We start from the raw sequence: 24,233 nt of genomic DNA, 5'->3' as shown, positions 1-24,233 counted from the left end.
TCCAAAAAACACTCCCCAAACAGCACATGGCGCAAAGAAAAAAAGAGGCGCAATGAGGTAGCTGTGTGAGTAAGATAAGCGACCCTAGTGGCCGACACAAACACCTGGCCCATCTAGGAGTGGCACTGCAGTGTCACGCAGGATGGCCCTTCCAAAAAACACTCCCCAAACAGCACATGACGCAAAGAAAAATGAAAGAAAAAAGAGGTGCAAGATGGAATTGTCCTTGGGCCCTCCCACCCACCCTTATGTTGTATAAACAGGACATGCACACTTTAACCAACCCATCATTTCAGTGACAGGGTCTGCCACACGACTGTGACTGAAATGACGGGTTGGTTTGGACCCCCACCGAAAAAGAAGCAATTAATCTCTCCTTGAACAAACTGGCTCTACAGAGGCAAGATGTCCACCTCATCATCATCCTCCGATATATCACCGTGTACATCCCGCTCCTCACAGATTATCAATTCGTCCCCACTGGAATCCACCATCTCAGCTCCCTGTGTACTTTGTGGAGGCAATTGCTGCTGGTCAATGTCTCCACGGAGGAATTGATTATAATTCATTTTAATGAACATCATCTTCTCCACATTTTCTGGAAGTAACCTCGTACGCCGATTGCTGACAAGGTGAGCGGCGGCACTAAACACTCTTTCGGAGTACACACTTGTGGGAGGGCAACTTAGGTAGAATAAAGCCAGTTTGTGCAAGGGCCTCCAAATTGCCTCTTTTTCCTGCCAGTATAAGTACGGACTGTCTGACGTGCCTACTTGGATGCGGTCACTCATATAATCCTCCACCATTCTTTCAATGGTGAGAGAATCATATGCAGTGACAGTAGACGACATGTCCGTAATCGTTGTCAGGTCCTTCAGTCCGGACCAGATGTCAGCATCAGCAGTCGCTCCAGACTGCCCTGCATCACCGCCAGCGGGTGGGCTCGGAATTCTGAGCCTTTTCCTCGCACCCCCAGTTGCGGGAGAATGTGAAGGAGGAGATGTTGACAGGTCGCGGTCCTGCTTGACTTGACAATTTTGTCACCAGCAGGTCTTTGAACCCCAGCAGACTTGTGTCTGCCGGAAAGAGAGATCCAAGGTAGGTTTTAAATCTAGGATCGAGCACGGTGGCCAAAATGTAGTGCTCTGATTTCAACAGATTGACCACCCGTGAATCCTTGTTAAGCGAATTAAGGGCTCCATCCACAAGTCCCACATGCCTAGCGGAATCGCTCCCTTTTAGCTCCTCCTTCAATGCCTCCAGCTTCTTCTGCAAAAGCCTGATGAGGGGAATGACCTGACTCAGGCTGGCAGTGTCTGAACTGACTTCACGTGTGGCAAGTTCAAAAGGTTGCAGAACCTTGCACAACGTTGAAATCATTCTCCACTGCGCTTGAGACAGGTACATTCCACCTCCTATATCGTGCTCAATTGTATAGGCTTGAATGGCCTTTTGCTGCTCCTCCAACCTCTGAAGCATATATAGGGTTGAATTCCACCTCGTTACCACTTCTTGCTTCAGATGATGGCAGGGCAGGTTCAGGCGTTTTTGGTGGTGCTCCAGTCCTCTGTACGTGGTGCCTGTACGCCGAAAGTGTCCCGCAATTCTTCTGGCCACCGACAGCATCTCTTGCACGCCCCTGTCGTTTTTTAAAAAATTCTGCACCACCAAATTCAAGGTATGTGCAAAACATGGGACGTGCTGGAATTTGCCCATATTTAATGCACACACAATATTGCTGGCGTTGTCCGATGCCACAAATCCACAGGAGAGTCCAATTGGGGTAAGCCATTCCGCGATGATCTTCCTCAGTTGCCGTAAGAGGTTTTCAGCTGTGTGCGTATTCTGGAAACCGGTGATACAAAGCGTAGCCTGCCTAGGAAAGAGTTGGCGTTTGCGAGATGCTGCTACTGGTGCCGCCGCTGCTGTTCTTGCGGCGGGAGTCCATACATCTACCCAGTGGGCTGTCACAGTCATATAGTCCTGACCCTGCCCTGCTCCACTTGTCCACATGTCCGTGGTTAAGTGGACATTGGGTACAACTGCATTTTTTAGGACACTGGTGAGTCTTTTTCTGACGTCCGTGTACATTCTCGGTATCGCCTGCCTAGAGAAGTGGAACCTAGATGGTATTTGGTAACGGGGGCACACTACCTCAAGAAATTGTCTAGTTCCCTGTGAACTAACGGCGGATACCGGACGCACGTCTAACACCAACATAGTTGTCAAGGCCTCAGTTATCCGCTTTGCAACAGGATGACTGCTGTGATATTTCATCTTCCTCGCAAAGGACTGTTGGACAGTCAATTGCTTGGTGGAAGTAGTAAAAGTGGGCTTACGACTTCCCCTCTGGGATGACCATCGACTCCCAGCAGCAACAACAGCAGCGCCAGCAGCAGTAGGCGTTACACGCAAGGATGCATCGGAGGAATCCCAGGCAGGAGAGGACTCGTCAGAATTGCCAGTGACATGGCCTGCAGGACTATTGGCATTCCTGGGGAAGGAGGAAATTGACACTGAGGGAGTTGGTGGGGTGGTTTGCGTGAGCTTGGTTACAAGAGGAAGGGATTTACTGGTCAGTGGACTGCTTCCGCTGTCGCCCAAAGTTTTTGAACTTGTCACTGACTTATTATGAATGCGCTGCAGGTGACGTATAAGGGAGGATGTTCCGAGGTGGTTAACGTCCTTACCCCTACTTATTACAGCTTGACAAAGGCAACACACGGCTTGACAAATGTTGTCCGCATTTCTGGTGAAATACTTCCACACCGAAGAGCTGATTTTTTTGGTATTTTCACCAGGCATGTCAACGGCCCTATTCCTCCCACGGACAACAGGTGTCTCCCCGGGTGCCTGACTTAAACAAACCACCTCACCATCAGAATCCTCCTTGTCAATTTCCTCCCCAGCGCCAGCAACACCCATATCCTCCTCATCCTGGTGTACTTCAACACTGACATCTTCAATCTGACTATCAGGAACTGGACTGCGGGTGCTCCTTCCAGCACTTGCAGGGGGCGTGCAAATGGTGGAAGGCGCATGCTCTTCACGTCCAGTGTTGGGAAGGTCAGGCATCGCAACCGACACAATTGGACTCTCCTTGTGGATTTGGGATTTCGAAGAACGCACAGTTCTTTGCGGTGCTTTTGCCAGCTTGAGTCTTTTCATTTTTCTAGCGAGAGGCTGAGTGCTTCCATCCTCATGTGAAGCTGAACCACTAGCCATGAACATAGGCCAGGGCCTCAGCCGTTCCTTGCCACTCCGTGTGGTAAATGGCATATTGGCAAGTTTACGCTTCTCCTCCGACAATTTTATTTTAGATTTTGGAGTCCTTTTTTTACTGATATTTGGTGTTTTGGATTTTACATGCTCTGTACTATGACATTGGGCATCGGCCTTGGCAGACGACGTTGCTGGCATTTCATCGTCTCCGCCATGACTAGAGGCAGCAGCTTCAGCACGAGGTGGAAGTGGATCTTGATCTTTCCCTAATTTTGGAACCTCAACATTTTTGTTCTCCATATTTTAATAGGCACAACTAAAAGGCACCTCAGGTAAACAATGGAGATGGATGGATACTAGTATACTTATGGATGGACCAGCGACTGCCGACACAGAGGTAGCTACAGCCGTGGACTACCATACTGTGTCTGCTGCTAATATAGACTGGATGATAATGAGATGAAATTAATATATATATATATAATATCACTAGTACTGCAGCCGGACAGGTATATATATTTATTATGTAATGACTGATGACGGACCTGCTGGACACTGTCAGCTCAGCAGCACCGCAGACTGCTACAGTAAGCTACTATAGTAGTATGTATCAAGAAGAAAGAAAAAAAAAACCACGGGTAGGTGGTATACAATTATGGATGGACGAGCGACTGCCGACACAGAGGTAGCTACAGCCGTGGACTATAGGAAATTAAATAAAACCAAAGGCGCAGAACAGAGAAGTAACATGTAAATGATGGCAACACCACAACCTGATTCTCTTCTCAATAGGTGTAAGTGTTGCTTGTTGTTGCAAGATCCATTCCAGGTATTTGACCTTGGAAAAGAAAGGATGTATAGTGTAACACCGTTTGATCTATAATATCCCAACTCTTTATTAGTATCACACTCACATGCAGGTAAATGTAAACTCGCATATAAAAGATCCACCAATGTGGATACGACCAGTTCTCCCTTCACGTTTTTTCTTAGGGTCAATACCTCGGAAGAAATGTATTTAGTGCAACACTGTGAGGTTTTTTAACACAGTTTTAATTAAAAGAATACACTCACATTCAATAAAAAAATATAGAACATTAAAACAAAAAGCAAGGTGCCTTTTATCGTGGACTTTTACCGTGGACATTCATGAGGGGTGGAATTGGAACCTGACCTTTGATGTGGATCGCTGGGACTCATTTCCATTGTTTGTGAGGACCAAAAAACCCCCAATGTTTTAATGTTCTATATTTTTTTTATTGAATGTGAGTGTATTCTTTTAATTAAAACTGTGTTAAAAAACCTCACAGTGTTGCACTAAATACATTTCTTCCGAGGTATTGACCCTAAGAAAAAACGTGAAGGGAGAACTGGTCGTATCCACATTGGTGGATCTTTTATATGCGAGTTTACATTTACCTGCATGTGAGTGTGATACTAATAAAGAGTTGGGATATTATAGATCAAACGGTGTTACACTATACATCCTTTCTTTTCCAAGGTCAAATACCTGGAATGGATCTTGCAACAACAAGCAACACTTACACCTATTGAGAAGAGAATCAGGTTGTGGTGTTGCCATCATTTACATGGTACTTCTCTGTTCTGCGCCTTTGGTTTTATTTCATTTCCTATTGTGCACTTATTTCTGGGTTTTTTGGTGAATTCCCTGTTTTAAAACTAGGCTGCATTCGGAGTGTTAATTGCGCAGAAATCGGTGTTTTCTTTCTTACAGCCGTGGACTACCGTACTGTGTCTGCTGCTAATATAGACTGGATGATAATGAGATGAAATCAATATATATTATATCACACTAGTACTGCAGCCGGACAGGTAGATATATTTATTATGTAATGACTGATGACGGACCTGCTGGACACTGTCAGCTCAGCAGCACCGCAGACTGCTACAGTAAGCTACTATAGTAGTATGTATAAAGAAGAAAGAAAAAAAAAAAACACGGGTAGGTGGTATACAATTATGGATGGACGAGCGACTGCCGACACAGAGGTAGCTACAGCCGTGGACTACCGTACTGTGTCTGCTGCTAATATAGACTGGATGATAATGAGATGAAATCAATATATATTATATCACACTAGTACTGCAGCCGGACAGGTAGATATATTTATTATGTAATGACTGATGACGGACCTGCTGGACACTGTCAGCTCAGCAGCACCGCAGACTGCTACAGTAAGCTACTATAGTAGTATGTATAAAGAAGAAAGAAAAAAAAAAACCACGGGTAGGTGGTATACAATTATGGATGGACGAGCGACTGCCGACACAGAGGTAGCTACAGCCGTGGACTACCGTACTGTGTCTGCTGCTAATATAGACTGGATGATAATGAGATGAAATCAATATATATTATATCACACTAGTACTGCAGCCGGACAGGTAGATATATTTATTATGTAATGACTGATGACGGACCTGCTGGACACTGTCAGCTCAGCAGCACCGCAGACTGCTACAGTAAGCTACTATAGTAGTATGTATAAAGAAGAAAGAAAAGAAAAAAAAACACGGGTAGGTGGTATACAATTATGGATGGACGAGCGACTGCCGACACAGAGGTAGCTACAGCCGTGGACTACCGTACTGTGTCTGCTGCTAATATAGACTGGATGATAATGAGATGAAATCAATATATATTATATCACACTAGTACTGCAGCCGGACAGGTAGATATATTTATTATGTAATGACTGATGACGGACCTGCTGGACACTGTCAGCTCAGCAGCACCGCAGACTGCTACAGTAAGCTACTATAGTAGTATGTATAAAGAAGAAAGAAAAAAAAAACCACGGGTAGGTGGTATACAATTATGGATGGACCAGCGACTGCCGACACAGAGGTAGCTACAGCCGTGGACTACCATACTGTGTCTGCTGCTAATATAGACTGGATGATAATGAGATGAAATTAATATATATATATATATATATATATATATATAATATCACTAGTACTGCAGCCGGACAGGTATATATATTTATTATGTAATGACTGATGACGGACCTGCTGGACACTGTCAGCTCAGCAGCACCGCAGACTGCTACAGTAAGCTACTATAGTAGTATGTATCAAGAAGAAAGAAAAAAAAAACCACGGGTAGGTGGTATACAATTATGGATGGACCAGCGACTGCCGACACAGAGGTAGCTACAGCCGTGGACTACCGTACTGTGTCTGCTGCTAATATAGACTGGATGATAATGAGATGAAATTAATATATATATATATAATATCACTAGTACTGCAGCCGGACAGGTATATATATTTATTATGTAATGACTGATGACGGACCTGCTGGACACTGTCAGCTCAGCAGCACCGCAGACTGCTACAGTAAGCTACTATAGTAGTATGTATCAAGAAGAAAGAAAAAAAAACCCACGGGTAGGTGGTATACAATTATGGATGGACCAGCGACTGCCGACACAGAGGTAGCTACAGCCGTGGACTACCGTACTGTGTCTGCTGCTAATATAGACTGGATGATAATGAGATGAAATTAATATATATATATATATAATATCACTAGTACTGCAGCCGGACAGGTATATATATTTATTATGTAATGACTGATGACGGACCTGCTGGACACTGTCAGCTCAGCAGCACCGCAGACTGCTACAGTAAGCTACTATAGTAGTATGTATCAAGAAGAAAAAAAAAAAAAACGGGTAGGTGGTATACAATTATGGATGGACGAGCGACTGCCGACACAGAGGTAGCTACAGCCGTGGACTACCGTACTGTGTCTGCTGCTAATATAGACTGGATGATAATGAGATGAAATCAATATATATTATATCACACTAGTACTGCAGCCGGACAGGTAGATATATTTATTATGTAATGACTGATAACGGACCTGCTGGACACTGTCAGCTCAGCAGCACCGCAGACTGCTACAGTAAGCTACTATAGTAGTATGTATAAAGAAGAAAGAAAAAAAAAAACCACGGGTAGGTGGTATACAATTATGGATGGACGAGCGACTGCCGACACAGAGGTAGCTACAGCCGTGGACTACCGTACTGTGTCTGCTGCTAATATAGACTGGATGATAATGAGATGAAATCAATATATATTATATCACACTAGTACTGCAGCCGGACAGGTAGATATATTTATTATGTAATGGCTGATGACGGACCTGCTGGACACTGTCAGCTCAGCAGCACCGCAGACTGCTACAGTAAGCTACTATAGTAGTATGTATAAAGAAGAAAGAAAAGAAAAAAACCACGGGTAGGTGGTATACAATTATGGATGGACGAGCGACTGCCGACACAGAGGTAGCTACAGCCGTGGACTACCGTACTGTGTCTGCTGCTAATATAGACTGGATGATAATGAGATGAAATCAATATATATTATATCACACTAGTACTGCAGCCGGACAGGTAGATATATTTATTATGTAATGACTGATGACGGACCTGCTGGACACTGTCAGCTCAGCAGCACCGCAGACTGCTACAGTAAGCTACTATAGTAGTATGTATAAAGAAGAAAGGAAAAAAAAAACCACGGGTAGGTGGTATACAATTATGGATGGACGAGCGACTGCCGACACAGAGGTAGCTACAGCCGTGGACTACCGTACTGTGTCTGCTGCTAATATAGACTGGATGATAATGAGATGAAATCAATATATATTATATCACACTAGTACTGCAGCCGGACAGGTAGATATATTTATTATGTAATGACTGATGACGGACCTGCTGGACACTGTCAGCTCAGCAGCACCGCAGACTGCTACAGTAAGCTACTATAGTAGTATGTATAAAGAAGAAAGAAAAAAAAAACCACGGGTAGGTGGTATACAATATTATATATATATTATATACAATTATATATATATATATATATATATATTAAACTGGTGGTGATTATTAAACTGGTGGTCAGGTCACTGGTCACACTGTCAGCAACTTGCAAGTAGTACTCTTAAGCAGACAATCACAATATATATTATACTGGTGGTCAGTGTGGTCACAATGGCAGTGTGGCACTCTGGCAGCAAAAGTGTGCACTGTACGTTATATGTACTCCTGAGTCCTGCTCTCAGACTCTAACTGCTCCCCACTGTCAGTGTCTCCCCCACAAGTCAGATAATACAGTCACACTATCTATCACTTCAGCAAGTAACTAGTCTAGTACTCCTCCTAATGCTCCCCAAAATTACTACTGTGTCTCTCTCTACTGTCTCACTCTCTTCTCTATAAACGGAGAGGACGCCAGCCACGTCCTCTCCCTATGAATCTCAATGCACGTGTGAAAATGGCGGCGACGCGCGGCTCCTTATATAGAATCCGAGTCTCGCGATAGAATCCGAGCCTCGCGAGAATCCGACAGCGGGATGATGACGTTCGGGCGCGCTCGGGTTAACCGAGCAAGGCGGGAAGATCCGAGTCGCTCGGACCCGTGTAAAAAAACCTGAAGTTCGGGCGGGTTCGGTTTCCGAGGAACCGAACCCGCTCATCTCTAATAACAACCCTTAGAGGTTGAACAGTTATGTATTACAGCACATGTACAATCTTCAAATACTGATGCCTGGACCTTGATCGGTTACATATCACTTCAGCAGAGATACGTGGCGCTACTTAGAAGGCGGCATTGTGATAAACTCGATGCTTAACAATGACACGCTTTGTTTTACGGCCTATAAAAATTAGTGTAATCATAGAAATTATTATTTTCAAAGAAGAAAAGATTAGAAAGCCTTCACATTATCGGCGGGATGTAATATCACTGATCGCGGGTCATCGCCGGTCACCCCAATGATGCTAATCGCATATGTACTAACATGTGCCATTAGTATCGCAAAGCGATGCCAGGGGTGTCCTGCGATCAGTGATGGTCTGCAGGAGAGGGTTTGTGGCGGCTTCCGTCACCTCCCAGCCCCGGGCTCCTCCTTCTCCCCCTGCAGCCGCAGAAAGAGGAAGGGGGCCGGGGGTGGGATGTCGTCGTGAGCGGCACAGGTCGGCAGCGGTAAGAAGCCCATACGCTTCTATAGGTTATCGCCATCAAAAGATGGCGATACGCCCGGCGGCGAAAACCCGGCGGTGGAGTCTTAGTACATTTGAAAATGTGGTAAAACCCCGAAAACCCCCGTTTACCACATTTTCCCCTTAGTACACAGTATATAGCATAAGTTAAAAATACAGGATAAGCTGTGTACACACATAGCTTTAGTAAGTGTTATGAATTTATATTTTTAAGGCAAAAAACTTTATTCTAAAAAACATCTTCTGAATGATCTATAGGACAATGGACCTTATTCAGCATCAGTTGCAGTTTTGTTAAAAAACGCAAAACTGCAACTGTCTAAAATCACATGTTGGGGGCCGCCCAGCGCAGGGCAAGGCCACCCAGCATGCTAATCGGCAGCCAACAATTCGATCGCAAATCGGAAATGAGGGTTGACCCCCCCCCCCCCGCCTATCAGACAGACTGCCACCATTTTTCTGTTCGCAGTGGCCACGTGTGACGTCAATCTGCCGCCCCTAAAATGGCCCAGGCCCATCCGTGTTTCCATCTCCTTGCACCCGTCACCCCATGTTGCGGCCCCTGACGACCACACAAATGCCTCTGCCTGTCAATCAGAGAGTAGCATTCACATCACTGCGATGCAATCGCATATACCCTAGCCACACACACACGCGGAAATTCGGGAAAATGCGATCGCATCACAGTACCGAACGAAGCAGAATAAGGCCCAGTTTCCTTGTACTGCAGACAGGTTAGAGCTAACTAGTAATAGTTCTCTTTCATACAGATGGAGTTCTTTGCAGTGACCGGTGGACAATGATTAAGGTCTAAGGAGCATATTTTTCTCCAGATCACAAAGGTAATTAGGATTTTTTTTATCGCTGCCTCTCACTTGATAATAGATCGCTTATCTCTGGCATTTATCAGGGATACTCAGCGGAGCTGGCAACACTAGCCTGGAGCTGCACGTGATATCTCTGCCGTTAGGCACATGCATCAGGCAGTTTGCGGCGCACACATATACATGTACTGTACGTGACTGATATCAATCATGCATGGCAGTAATATTGCCATGCAGCTGGTACCATATACAATGCAGGTAAAACGGAGCACAGGCATGTTTCCTTTATGTTTTTGTCCTGCTGCTGTCAATCAACACTATGTAAGGTCTTTCTGGACATAGATCACGTTCCAGCCCTGGTCTTGATGTCAGCCTTTGTATATGGGATGTCAGGGTCAAACACACGATTTCTCGAGGGGGGGTTTCCAAATGCAATCTCCAATCACCAGGAGTCTGGTGGAGCAGTAGAAAAACCTAATACAGACTCTGAACATATATATTACATACATTAGTCTTTTTATGCACTGGATAGTGTATGAAATTAAGAATTATTAAAACTATAGATGATCTATGATATACTGTAGGCTATACTGTATAAAACATATGTAACTAATATAAACAGCATAAGTGGTCAGGAAAAGGTAACCCTCCTAATGCTGCTCCTCACCTCTATGGGGGGAATTCAAGTGGTTTGAGCCCCGTTGGCCACTAGATGGTGGTCGATGGAGCAATTAGAGTGTTGCTCCATTCAGCAGCACACAGCCGCCGGCGCTGACATTACTGTTATGTTGTTCTGTCATTTTGATGGGCTGGTAACTAGCCCATAATACATAAATAAACAAACAGTACTGCATTTTCAAAGCACTAATTATTCCACCTCATAGTAAAGCACCTGTCTCTTCTTCCTGGTAGCTACTCTCTGGTCTAGTGCACTGATTGTACGCTCAGATCCACACACACAGCAAACTTGATAGAAGAAAGAAGCTGCTACCACTGGGCATGTGCAAGCAGCTGTTATGATTACACTCAGTTCCGTAGGTGTATAGGTGGTACATGTGGTGCTCATGCAATTACCTACTGCCCAGCAGTCTTCTAGCCTCCTGCAATGCTAGGCTTCTCCTATAGCAGCCGCCTTTCCAGGGCGAATTAGGTCCACCCTGTACTTAGATGCCCTCAAGTTTTACCTATGGACAAGGCGATCATCGAAGGCTGGGCAGGGGTAAATGCAGTACTGTGAGACGTTCACCAAACACAACCTTACTACTATGCTAAGGCACAGACTGAGGAATAAATTAGGAGTGCATTTGAGTGCAACAATGCACAGGTTAGGATATAATATAAACACAATCACTATGTACATGTAACAATGCACAGGGTGTTATGAACAACGAGACTGTAAATACAAATGATTTGTAAATGCAACAATGCACAAGGAGGAATCATCCCGAGTTGATCGCTAGCTGCTTTCGTTCGCTGTGCAGCGATCAGGCAAAAAAACTGCACTTCTGCGCAAATGCGCACACGCGTCGTACTATTACAAAGAACGATATCGTTTCACACAAGGTCTAGCGAAGCTGGCCGCAGAGTGATTGACAGGAAGAGGGCGTTTCTGGGTGTCAACTGACCGTAGGCGTGCCAGGAAAAACGCAGTTGTGGCTGGGCGAACGCAGGGCGTATTCGAGATGTCAAAACAGGAACTGAACAGTCTGAAGTGATCGCAAGCGTTGAGTAGGTCTGAAGCTACTCTGAAACTGCACAAAATAATTTTGTAGCCGCTCTGCGATCCTTTCGTACGCACTTCTGCTAAGCTAAAATACACTCCCAGTGGGAGGCGGCATAGCGTTTGCAAGGCTGCTAAACACAGCTAGCGAGCGAACAACTCGGAATGACCCCCAAGGTGAATACAATAAAGAAATGTAGGTAAGACAGTGCCTGTGTGGAAACTCCACACCAAAACCTGAATTCAAGGCTAGCTGGATCAGATCAACAAATCAGTCTGGCAGGGTCTCAGAATCACGGGTATTTCACTGGCTGACAGGTTCTCACACGAGCCGACAGGTTCTCACAAAAGCAGGAACTATCACAAGCGTTTTGGGAGTGCACTGGGGAAGAACATAAATGGGCTATGCCCATCAGAACCCTAGTTAATAATAAGTGCAGCTGCCCTGCTGCACGTACTAAAAACTTAAGCAATGGGGAACGCCTTCTGCTTCCGGCGTCCCCGCTGCCAAGGAGTGCGGCGGCCCACAGCGCCCAGCATCAGCCTGTTGCTAGGCGCCGGGCGGGGACCAGGAGACCTTGCACCCTGCGTCCACCTGTTGCTAGGCGCCGGGGTCAGCTGGAGGTGCGGCATCCCGGCTCCTAGGCAACGGCCAGGACGCGCACCTCCTGGTGCTAACAGCAGTTCCACTCTGTCTCTTAAACTGCATGTTGTGGCAGCAGCTCTAGTAATCGCATTATGGCCCTCATTCCGAGTTGTTCGCTCGTTCTTTTTCTTCGCATCGGTGCGATAAGTCGCAAACTGCGCATGCAATGCGCCTGCGCCAAGTAAATTAGCACAAAAGTTTGGTATTTTACTCACGGCTTAGCGAAGATTTTTCATCGTTCTGGTGATCGGAGTGTGATTGACAGGAAGTGGGTGTTTCTGGGCGGAAACTGACCGTTTTATGGGTGTGTGCGAAAAAACGCAGGCGTGTCAGGGAAAAACGCGGGAGTGTCTGGAGAAACGGGGGAGTGGCTGGGCGAACGCTGGGTGTGTTTGTGACGTCAAACCAGGAACGAAAAGGACTGAACTGATCGCAGTGGCAGAGTAAGTCTTGAGCTACTCGGAAACTGCAAAGAAATTTCTAATCGCTATTCTATTCGCAATTCTGCTAATCTTTCGTTCGCAATTCTGCAAAGCTAATACTCACTCTGAGTAGGCGGAGGCTTAGCGTGTGCAATGCTGCTAAAAGCAGCTAGCGAGCAAACAACTCGGAATGAGGGCCCATGGGCCTTATTCAGCTTCAGTTGTAGTTTTGCTACAATAGCAAAACTGCAACTGCTATCTCTCGCATGCTGAGGGCCGCCCAGCACAGGGCAAAGCCGCCCAGCATGCTAATGGTGGCTAGCGATACAATTGCCATCGCTGATTTACAGTAGCCCCCCTTCCTCTGGAGCCTAGCTGCTTAGGCAGTCGGGCCGTGGCCATTTTCCACTTCACAGTGGTCATGTGTGGTGTCATGCGGCCGCCCTGAAAATGTCGCCGACCCACCTGTTTTCCACGCTATGCCCCGACAACGCCACATCGATGCCCTGCGAACGCCTCTGCCTGCGATCGAATCTCCCTGCCCACGTACATGCAGAGATGAAAAATGCGATCGCTTCTAAGTAGCGTGTGCTACTGAATAACCCCCTACATACTATTTCTATTGTGATCATAATTTGAGTCGATGGCAATGTGAAGGGGGGTTTCTGGGCAATCAGAACCCCCCCTGCGTTTGCGTATGAAAGTGAGTACAATGTAACTGCAATATAATGATGTACGAAGTATATATGCCAGTGTAGGGATTTGCAGAAAATGAGGAACCCTTTGTATTGGGCTGCAAGCTTAAAGGTTTTGATCAAAGTATGAATATATTCCTCATGCTTTCAGCAATTGTTTTTCTGTTTAGTATTCATATATGGCATTAATATTTTCACATACTATATGTGGTATCGTGTTTAATTTGGGTAAAACCTGGAAATAGACATATTTCTTTTCTGTTACAGTGAGCCTGACAGCCCACATACAGTATGGGTACAAACAGGTGCATAACCAGAACTTTGTAAGCCCAGAGCAACAAACCCGCCACTGCATAGAGGCGGAGGGGCCACGGTGATGTATCACACGGTCATGCCTCCTTCCCACCCCCTATACAGCTTCATTAATCCTCCCACAAAACCCCTCATGTCGCACCATGCCCCCTAGCTGTGCCGTCCTAGCTGCATCCTCCCGGAGGGGGCAGCCAGAATGTCGGCAAGAATGCTACAAACACCTCACATTGAAAATGTAATGTCACACAATTCAGGCAGGCCAATGGATCAGACCCAATTGCTTAGCAGGCAAATCTGGGAAATTGGTATGCATCTATATAACCTGAGTCTAGGCCCCCCTAAGCCGCTGGGCCCCATAGCAATGGCACCCCTTTCACCCACTATAGTTACGCCCATGTTTACACAATAAAATTAGAGATCTGCAAAGACAAATCAGCCTAATGGCTTGCGTACAACTCCGATGGTGTTTGGACTGTGCATGTGCAGGATGAGTACTGTGAGATCGCTCTCGTCCCTGAGCCATTTGGGGGCGGGAGCAGCAAAGACGTGCCAAGGCCAGGGTATGCATTGTCAGATGCTGATTTCCTGGCCCCAGCAAAAGAGTCCTGTTGCCATTTCTGAGTAATCTTAAATTTAGTTGGTTGATGTCCATCGTGACCAATGGAGTTTCGATGCTGCTTCTTCAGACGCAGCACTCGGATCTACAATGTCAGTAGGGGGAGTCTTTTTTCTTCAGACACCTCCTGCCTACTTTGGCATATTTTCGCATCACTACGGCTTGGAGAGAGATACAAGGGAGAAGTTGCCCAAAGCTTCTAACTGTCATTTATCTAGCACAGTCTTTGAAATGACAGAAGATTATTGGTTGCTTTGGGCAACTTCTCAACTTTATCTCGCTGCAAGACTTGATACATCTCCCTTACAGTGTTCTGTTCACTACAATAAATTGCACTCCATAGATTGATCAGGGGAAATGTGACTCTGGGGTCTGTGTACTAAGCCTTGGAGAGAGATAAAGTGGAGAGAGGTAAAATAGCGACCAACTAGCTCCTGTCATTTTTCAAACCCAGCTTGTAACATGTCAATTAGTAGCTGATTGGCTGGTTTTAGCTCCATACAACGTCTCTCTCTCTCTCTCTCTCTCTCTCTCTCTCTCTCTCTCTCTCTCTCTCTCTAAGGCATAGACCATAGACCCCTATATCGTACGAATATGGGGGGTAATTCCAAGTTGATCGCAGCAGGATTTTTGATAGCAATTGGGCAAAACCATGTGCACTGCAGGGGAGGCAGATATAACATGTGCAGAGAGAGTTAGATTTGGGTGGGTTATTTTATTTCTGTGCAGGGTAAATACTGGCTGCTTTATTTTTACACTGCAAATTAGATTGCAGATTGAACACACCCCACCCAAATCTAACTCTCTCTGCACATGTTATATCTGCCTCCCCTGCAGTGCACATGGTTTTGCCCAATTACTAACAAAACTCCTGCTGCGATCAACTTGGAATTACCCCCATTGTATTTTATATTGTACATTCCATTCCATGGGTACGCATACATTCCAAATTATTGCATTAGACTTTAGTTATCATTAAATACCTGTAACCCATTGTTTTTCATTTTTGGAAATCATCTTTTTAATTTATTGTCAGTATGAGAGAGAATATTACACATACTTTCATTATCAGTGTACCACGTGTTCACACTTTAATAGTTGACATTCCTTTGTGTTGGGCACTACTGTAGTGCTTATGGCATTACTGTAGTGCTTATCCCAAGGGACAACGCAATCATTTTTTTTACTGATATGAGTGTTGCTATGGAACAGTTACTGAGCCCCTTCCCCAATAAACCCCTATCTTGGAAGTGGTTATGTTCTGTCAGTAACAACGATGTACAATAGGGAAACTGTTGCCTGTTAGATCATACACTGCGCTGGGTAAATGATCATAAACATAATATTATGTAGCAATAAAGTTTCAGTATAAATTAACAAGACCTCTGTAAACTTTGAAGCTAAGTAGTGACGCTCGGTGAGATGGTTTCAGAGTTCACTAGTTCACTAGTGAAAGTCAGTGAATGCCATGTTTTGCTTTCTAATAATATCCTTATCTACAGTAGTTTTATTTTATTTACTAGAATAGCTGAATCATGCCCTTTGATACAGATAGATTTTGTCTTAGTACTTTTACCACTTTTTTTTTCTTGTTTTAATCAGTATATGATGTTATTTTGTACTACAATAAAAAGACGAAGAGTTCTTGGCATACCTTTCATCTGTCCAGGACTACAATCCTCTACACAACTTTTAGTAAACTGTGTATAAGTTTCTACAAATATTGATGTAATTTAGAAAAATCAATTGCCACCAACATGTCCTCACCAGCCACAACAGAATCAAATCATATACCTGTGGCATTTTTAGGACTTATAGGGACAAATTAATAAAATGATATTTGCAGGATATCTGCAAATACTAAGGATCCCCTGAAAATTACAACAGACATCTGTAATACCTGTTGCTGTATCTGCATTTCCAACCGCAAAAGCAAGGCCCCACAGGTTCTGAAGATCGCAGATTCTTTCTGTTACAGAGAAGAAGGTAAGGATATATGACACACAGAGTAAGACATATTTTTCTTCAGTCCTCTCCTCACTGCAGGGGTAGGAAGGTTGTCTCAGCCACAGCCCAGTGTAGGGAGAGAAGAGATGGGTCAGGAGCAGCAGCAAATGGTGGAGCATAAGATGGCCTCCTCCCAATGAAGAGCACCTCTATTTTATTGCATTTGAAATGTACACGCACCTTATGGTTATATAAATATGGGGCCACAAGTCAAGTCTTTTGTTTGCCCGCAATCTAACTCTAAATGAGTTCAGCCATAGTAAAGTAAAATAAAGTACTTGTTTTTGAAATCTTGCCTTGTTTTTTTTTTAAGCATATGTAAGACCAAATTCATAGCTATGGTGGATGGTGCGGCATTCTGGCCTTTAAGTTCGGTGTTTTTTAATATTCCATTGTCTCAGTCCAATGTAGTGCCACTTTATCAACATGACCGTATTAACTTTTTTAGGGCATTCTGAAAATGTCCTCAGTTGTTCCAAAACCACAGCGTACAAGGCACATCCGAAAACATGGTATGTTTTCAACATAAAAATGTCACAGTAGAGTTTGTAAAAGTACTTCTAGTATTTCAATTTATATGGTGATTATTTATTTATTTTTATACATAAAGTAAAATATTCATGGACCAGTGGCAGATCTGTATGTTAATATGTACTTACATGCTGAGGAAGTGTTCAAAGTGAAAATTTGGAAGTGTGGCGGATGGGGGGAGGGGGGGGGGGTATATCGAAATTTGAATCCACAGCCATGGGTCACTCCAGCCCCCCAGAAGCTTTAGGGACAATGATAGTAGTGTGAAGTACATTTTAGCCTCTTTTTAACACTCCTACCACCAGCTGAGACTTCCACAGCAGACAGTGCAGTGAGCCAGCCTCCTATGACTCTCCAATGTTGTCCCTCTGCGTCTCTACAGCACCAACCCCTGTGTCTTTACAACACCATTCCCCATGTGTCTCTATAGTGCCACTCCCCCCGCATTTCTCCAGTACCATCCTTCTGCATCTTTCCAGCACCATTCTTCTGTGTGTCTCCAGCTTACCCCCTATATCTCCCCAGCTCAGCCCTTCTATCTCTCCAATGCCAACCCCACGCTTCTATCCAGTTCAGCCACCTGCATTTCTCCAGTTCCCCTTCTACCTTTCCAGCTCCCTGTATATCTCCAGCCCACTTCTGCCTTTCCAGCTCCCTGTATATCTCCAGCCCACTTCTGTCTTTCCAGCTCAACCACTGTCTTTTCCCAGCCACCATTCTGCCTCTCCAGCTCAGCCCCATGTATCTCTCTAGCTCACTCCTTCATTTCTCCAGCTCAGTCATTCTTTTACACCACCCTGCATCTATCCAGCGCATTTCCCATGTTTCTGCCCAGTGCCCTCACCAGTGTATCTCCAGCTACCTCTTACCTTCTTGTCTTTACCACACTGCCTAGTGGCCCATGCTTGTCTTTGCAGCAGCACCGCAATGTTATGATGCCATCTACGCAGCGTAGCAAAATAAAAAATCCAAGGAGCCATTGGAACCTGAGGAGGTGGAGGTGACCGCAGCCCTACAGACATCCCATTTCAAGCACTGTGCTGAAGGAAACAATTCAGGGACCGTATACACTTATTTAGGCTGAGCATACATTATCCCTTTAACCTGGGACACTCATGACTTACACGGGTTCTGTGGCTGCTTAAAACCAGGTGAAATGCAGGCTTGTAGTCAGCCAGCCACAGAACCTGTGTAATTCATGAGTGTCCCAGGTTAAAGGGATAATATGGTCAGCCTAACTTAAATCTTAGTAAAAACGATAAATGAAATCAAATAAAGATACATCCACTTGTAATCACATACCAGCAAGCATTTTAATATGAGATAAAGAAGCTATAACAAATAAATCTGCCAAAGCAGGAAGAAGCTTTTGGCCACAGGTTAAGGTTCGGGAGGCTACAAGTAAAAGGTCGGAGGTCATGGATCCAACTGTTGTCCACCACTGCGCTAGAGACTGTATTCTTTCTATCCCTGCACTCTTTCTTCTTTGCTCCTATTGTCAGATACCGACAGCTTGCCGCAGAATGACTGCAGCTCATACATTGACTGTGGTTGGTCTATGTGTGTAGTGGCTCTGTGTTGGGGAAACAGGGAAAACAGGCCTTGATTCCACTGCCAACTCCAATATTATCTTATTTGAAATGAGATTCTCCTTTCGCCAATGGTAATGATGTAGATGATTATAGCTCCTCTTACTTCAAACCTTAAACGTACAACAAGTAACCCATTCTACTGTTGTAATCTTTATATTATGCTCCATGAACTCACACAGGTGAGCTAATTGGCAATGTATTTGTTGCAGCTAGAGTCTGGAAACAAACATTGATTGTCAAGAGCATAATACTACATTGCTTTTCATTGATATCTAATCTATTTAATAGCAGCAATTGATTGGCATCATATTAATAGATGTTCCATACCGGGTGTGTTGTGTAACTAGTGTCAGTCTGGCAGAGGAGGCTTTGTTATACACTTACATCATCTTAGCTTGAGCTAGAAAAGTCATTAACCACTTGCCTGGCGCTAACGTATGTAATGTGACCCCAGCAAGGAGTCCGTCACCTGGCTTGGTCACATCAAATAGGTCTGGTCCGGCTGCTGTGTCCCCCATTTTAAATAGAGGAAATCCATTCTGCACAAGTGCAAAACAGACTGTCTCCTATTGCAAAGGCCCCCTGGGAGTGATGCAGTGGTCTCTGACCACCAACATCACTCCCGGCATCGCGCTCCAGAATGCCTTGCGTGTGTCTTTCTGAGGCGCATGGGCCTGAAATAAAAGTGCTGTGAGGGGAACGTCCCCAGTATGTGTGAATGCCAAATTGTTTCCTCACAAATAAATGCCCGCTCTAATATATATTGTAAACGCCTGCAGATCTTATTACCATGTGCCATGAATGTGCACTATACACAGCAAAACACTGCATCCCATTAGAGAAAACAATACACCCACACATTATCTGAGTTCCAAAGCTCATTGATCTATATATTTGTTATTAAAAGGATATGAATTCAATATATTACAAAGTACAGTATACCTATAGTTACATGGTTACACTCACACAGTAAGCAGTTAAAACATACAGTTACATACAGTTACAGTTACATGCCAGCATACAATACCATTCCCTCAATGTATCTTATATCTCTCTCTCTCTGTAAAGTAATGCTGGGACTCCATCTTCCTCTGAGACCTGGTCAGCAGTGTGTTATCTAGTTTCTGGGGAGGGGACTCTCTCTCATTCATGATGAGTCACTAGTCTCTTTGTATGTGCTAATCAGGTTCAGCCTTGAAGACATCCCAAGGGGCTGACCTGAGCTTCCTGTCCACTGTCCTAATAAGAGTGATTTTTAGCTTTCATACATATAATCATAATTATTTGTTGCAATGTCCTACAACTTAATAACAAGTATCAAATTAATCTACACATTAATCTGGTTGGTTCAATAGTAAACATGACCGGTCTATCTTGTTTCATTCAAATAATACACATACATGACATTACTTCATTATATATAATTTTAAATCATCATGATGTCTGGCGCTTGATACCACCACAATTATGTACTGCATGAAATAAGTGTCGAATCCATCTCTGTGGCATGTAAAAGCGTGTGTTACCATATATTGCTGTGCTTGCTGCGTGTATTTGCAAGTATAGCGACTTATATGTGTGTAGTTTGTATGTTCTTTTTATGTAATATTTTTTTTGACTTTGACAGTCCACCCTTTGGCAGCAAACAATAACTGCCATCAATTATTAACATAAGAAAAAAATATTTCATACAATAATCGGTGACCTAGACACAAGTATGTATGCATTTCACAAATCAAACACTTGGCTATATTTGGGGAAGACAGGGAGGAGGACGAGACATCCTCTATATGCACTCGGCGGTCACGGGACCACTGGTTGGGCGTGGGACAACATTCAACCTATAGAGTATGTTGGGACAGTGTTTTGGCCTATAATGTCTGATTTGCGATGAACATTTCATACATACATGTACCTACGTCTTTGTACACTGATGTTTGGATTCGATTGAGGTTCTGCTGGGTAGATGAAGAAGACACAAACAAATCATGACAGTGACATATAAAATTTTCATGATCTACATATTCCTATCATTTACTGAACATTGCTTCCATTTCTGGAACGTATGCTAGGTCTGTTTAATCATTGAACAAGGGTTATAAGTAGTGTCCTTCCTAAATAACATAAACCTTCGGAGTTCGGGGAGAGCCACTCATAAACCTTTCTTCCACATATATTAATGAGCTCTTTATCTGCAATGTGTGAATAGCCATTGTCTGATTGTTCCTGATTACCTCTGAACTCCATAACTACTAGAACTTTGATTTTTCTCTGACTTTAACAAACTGATCGGCTAATCCTGGGATCCTATAAGGAGATCACTCCTTCCTACAGAACCAGTTCCAGTCCCACACTCGACTCCTCATAAAAAAAACCTCGCAAAAATAGAATATCCTGAAAGAAAATGTTTGTCAGCGGGAAAGAGAGAAAAGAGAAATAGAACAAAACAACTCTTGTTCATAACAAATCAATTACAATGACTGGTCTTTCTGCAGTCCTTTAGTACGCTCAGGTAGTGTTCAACAGTGCCGCCTCTCAGTCTTCACGGAACAGAGTCTTTGGTGATACATTTGCGATCTCTTTGCCTTGCTCTTTGAACACACAGTTCACTTGGAACACACAGTTTACTTTGCTCTCCACCTTGCTCTTTGAACACACAGTTCACTTAGAACACACAAACTCGATGAATGTGAGCAATAAACTACTTTGTCACGAGTTCTCTCCGGGTCAGCGACCTTCTTGCAGTGGGACAAGTGGACCCAAGTCTCTCTTTCGGCGACCTTTAGTGCTGTCAACAACACTTGGTATGGTCCTTCCCACCTGTCTATTAGGAAACCTGAGTGTAAGAACAATCACACAGTCTCTTGGTTCATAATCAAGACAATTAGTATTTGGCATACCAGCAATCAACAGTTTCAAGTTCTTTTGTCAAGTTCTCAAATGCTGGCTCATCTCAATAAAGTACTGTACTGTCACCTCATTGGTGTATTTCTGATCATTGTGCGGATCAATCATGACATGAGGTTGTCTTCCAAAAACAACCCAAAAACACAAATACCAAAACAAAAACAAAATTCGAAGAGGGTGATTCGTTAAGTGATGATCTGGGAGTGGTTCCGAAGCTACATAATACTAGTGGCAGTATCTATGATCACAATAGTACAATTTCAAACTTTGCTTTTACTTCTAGGGGTACCATTATCTACACACAAATTTCTGCGCAATTTTTCTTTGCGGTAACCACAGCAGCATCCGTGGTGGCAGGAAATGCATCTACCCAGTTTGAGAAAACATCAGTGCACACCAACACATAACAATAATTCCTAAAGGGTGTTAACTGTACGAAGTCGACTTGTATTTCCTGAACAGATCCGTCTGCAGGAGGGATATGGGATGGCTCTGTTGGTATTGCTTTACCAATATTTTCCTCAAGCAAGCAAGACAGGTCATTGCTCTCTTACCTGCATGAGAATAGAATCCTGGCGCACACCAGTAGGCTCTCATCAGCCTGCACCTACCCTCTTTGCCTAGATGAGTCAGACCGTGTGCCACCTCAGCTAGACTTGGAAGGTATGCTCTGGGGGCTACTGGCTTACCGTGTCCACCTGCCCACAGTCCTGAGGACTCCTGGCCATACCCCTTTGTCCTCCAGACTGCCTTTTCCTGTAGGGAACACAATTTTTTGTATCTTAATTTAACTATCGTGTGTTTGCAGTGTAGAGTACCATGAGCATATCTCCAAAAAAAAAATATATATATATATATATCTAGAGGAGAGAAAGAAGAAGAAAATGAAAAAGAAAATGTCAGGTTTGCCATTCACCAACAGGCATATCAGTGTCTATACAAAATTTCCCTTCACCAGTATTCCCATTCTCCACCCTTTGTGCATGACAAGGCACACGGCAGTAATACTGGTGTCATCGTGCTGTTGAGATATACTGGGTTTGGGCAGAACTCTGAAGGACCTAGGCATGTGGAGTTTGAATTGTACTTGGATCCATGTATTGTACCACCCTGTGTGAACGCAAAAGATGAAGAGGAAACTGTAGAGAAACAGAATAGAGGTTGGTGACAGATGAGTTTGTAGAGGTGAAGAAGATTTTATAAAAATTTGACAACTGGATTGGGCACTACGGGGAGGTGATTCTCTACTTGGTCTATACCCCTAAAAAAAAATTCTGTGTGTCTTATCTCTACTGGGACTATACCAGCCATCAATCCAGTGTCCTGTCCATCCTAAGTTCATAGGGAACCCGGTATCTGTGAGATAATTTCCTCTACCTGTGATGGACATGCATCTAGAACAGCAGAATGCGACATTAGTCTTCAAGTTTTGTCAAAGGGTAATGTTGCATTTATTTTGTTCTTCCCATTAGCCGAATCTGTGTTTTCTATATGGCTTATGATTCCTTACTATATGTCCCTTGGTCCCGTCTATGTGTTTAATAATGTGGCTTGTGTTTTCTGTCTAGGGGATCTATATTAACTATGTGTCCTACTACTCCTATAATCTCTGGCAAAATGCCCTTCCTTCCTACAAGTGTAACATATTATTGACCATTAGGGATCTGGGGTTTGGACTGATGGGTCTTTCCTGTATGTGCCTGTATACTTACCGTCCTCAACCTCTCCACCTGTTGTTCTCGGCGCCTAGCACTATTCTTGTGATGTTCAATAGCACACTATCTAAGATTAGCTACTGTGACCCCTTTCCAATTTTGCAAAGAAGTCTGCACCCTGACACTCAATACCTTATTGAGCCCGTCCATTTGCACAGAGACAGCCACCTCCCATTTGCCGAATTAGTGTTTACCAGTGGTCTTATCCAGAAGGAGAGTTTTCTGTTACTGCAAGAGACAAAAACAAAAAAAAGTTTAACAAGCTTCTAGGTCATGCAAAGTATTTCATTCAATCCTTCTCATCCCGTATTAAGGGTCTGTACATGGTCCAACAAACATTTCCGAGCTCATCTTTACTAGGGGCATTACTTCTTATATGGTAACTGAAAGAAATACCCGGGGGTTACCTTGTCTCTGTCCGCTTTCCTACTGGCAAATACTAATGTGCGGACAGGTTTTTTTCTCCATTTCTGACGTTACTTTCTTGATTTTATTTTTTTTGTTTGTTTTTTGTTTTACTATACAGGTTGAGTATCCCATATCCATATATTCCGAAATACGGAATATTCCGAATTACGGACTTTTTTGAGTGAGAGTGAGATAGTGAAACCTTTGTTTTTTGATGGCTCAATGTACACAAACTTTGTTTAATACACAAAGTTATTAAAAATACTGTATTAAATGACCTTCAGGCTGTGTATATAAGGTGTATATGAAACATAAATGAATTGTGTGAATGTAGACACACTTTGTTTAGTGCACAAAGTTATAAAAAATATTGGCTAAAATTACCTTCAGGCTGTGTGTATAAGGTATATATGTAACATAATTGCATTATGTGCTTAGATTTAGGTCCCATCACCATGATATCTCATTATGGTATGCAATTATTCCAAAATACGGAAAAATCCGATATCCAAAATACCTCTGGTCCCAAGCATTTTGGATAAGGGATACTCAACCTGTATATGTACACGAATGATACCATA

At 43.8% G+C, this 24,233-nt stretch overlaps 1 long non-coding RNA gene across 1 annotated transcript in view; it reads right to left on the bottom strand.

The window, feature by feature from the left end:
* Positions 1-24,233, bottom strand: part of LOC134993422 (uncharacterized) — a 72,773-nt gene that overhangs the window by 40,169 nt on the left and 8,371 nt on the right. The window contains exon 2 of the long non-coding RNA XR_010197267.1: positions 16,393-16,461. This is a non-coding gene — a long non-coding RNA (uncharacterized LOC134993422). The remainder of the gene's footprint in view (positions 1-16,392; positions 16,462-24,233) is intronic.

Source organism: Pseudophryne corroboree, chromosome 1, assembly GCF_028390025.1.
Source record: "Pseudophryne corroboree isolate aPseCor3 chromosome 1, aPseCor3.hap2, whole genome shotgun sequence".
Classification (NCBI taxonomy): domain Eukaryota; kingdom Metazoa; phylum Chordata; class Amphibia; order Anura; family Myobatrachidae; genus Pseudophryne; species Pseudophryne corroboree.
This window is presented reverse-complemented; position numbering and strand designations above follow the sequence as displayed.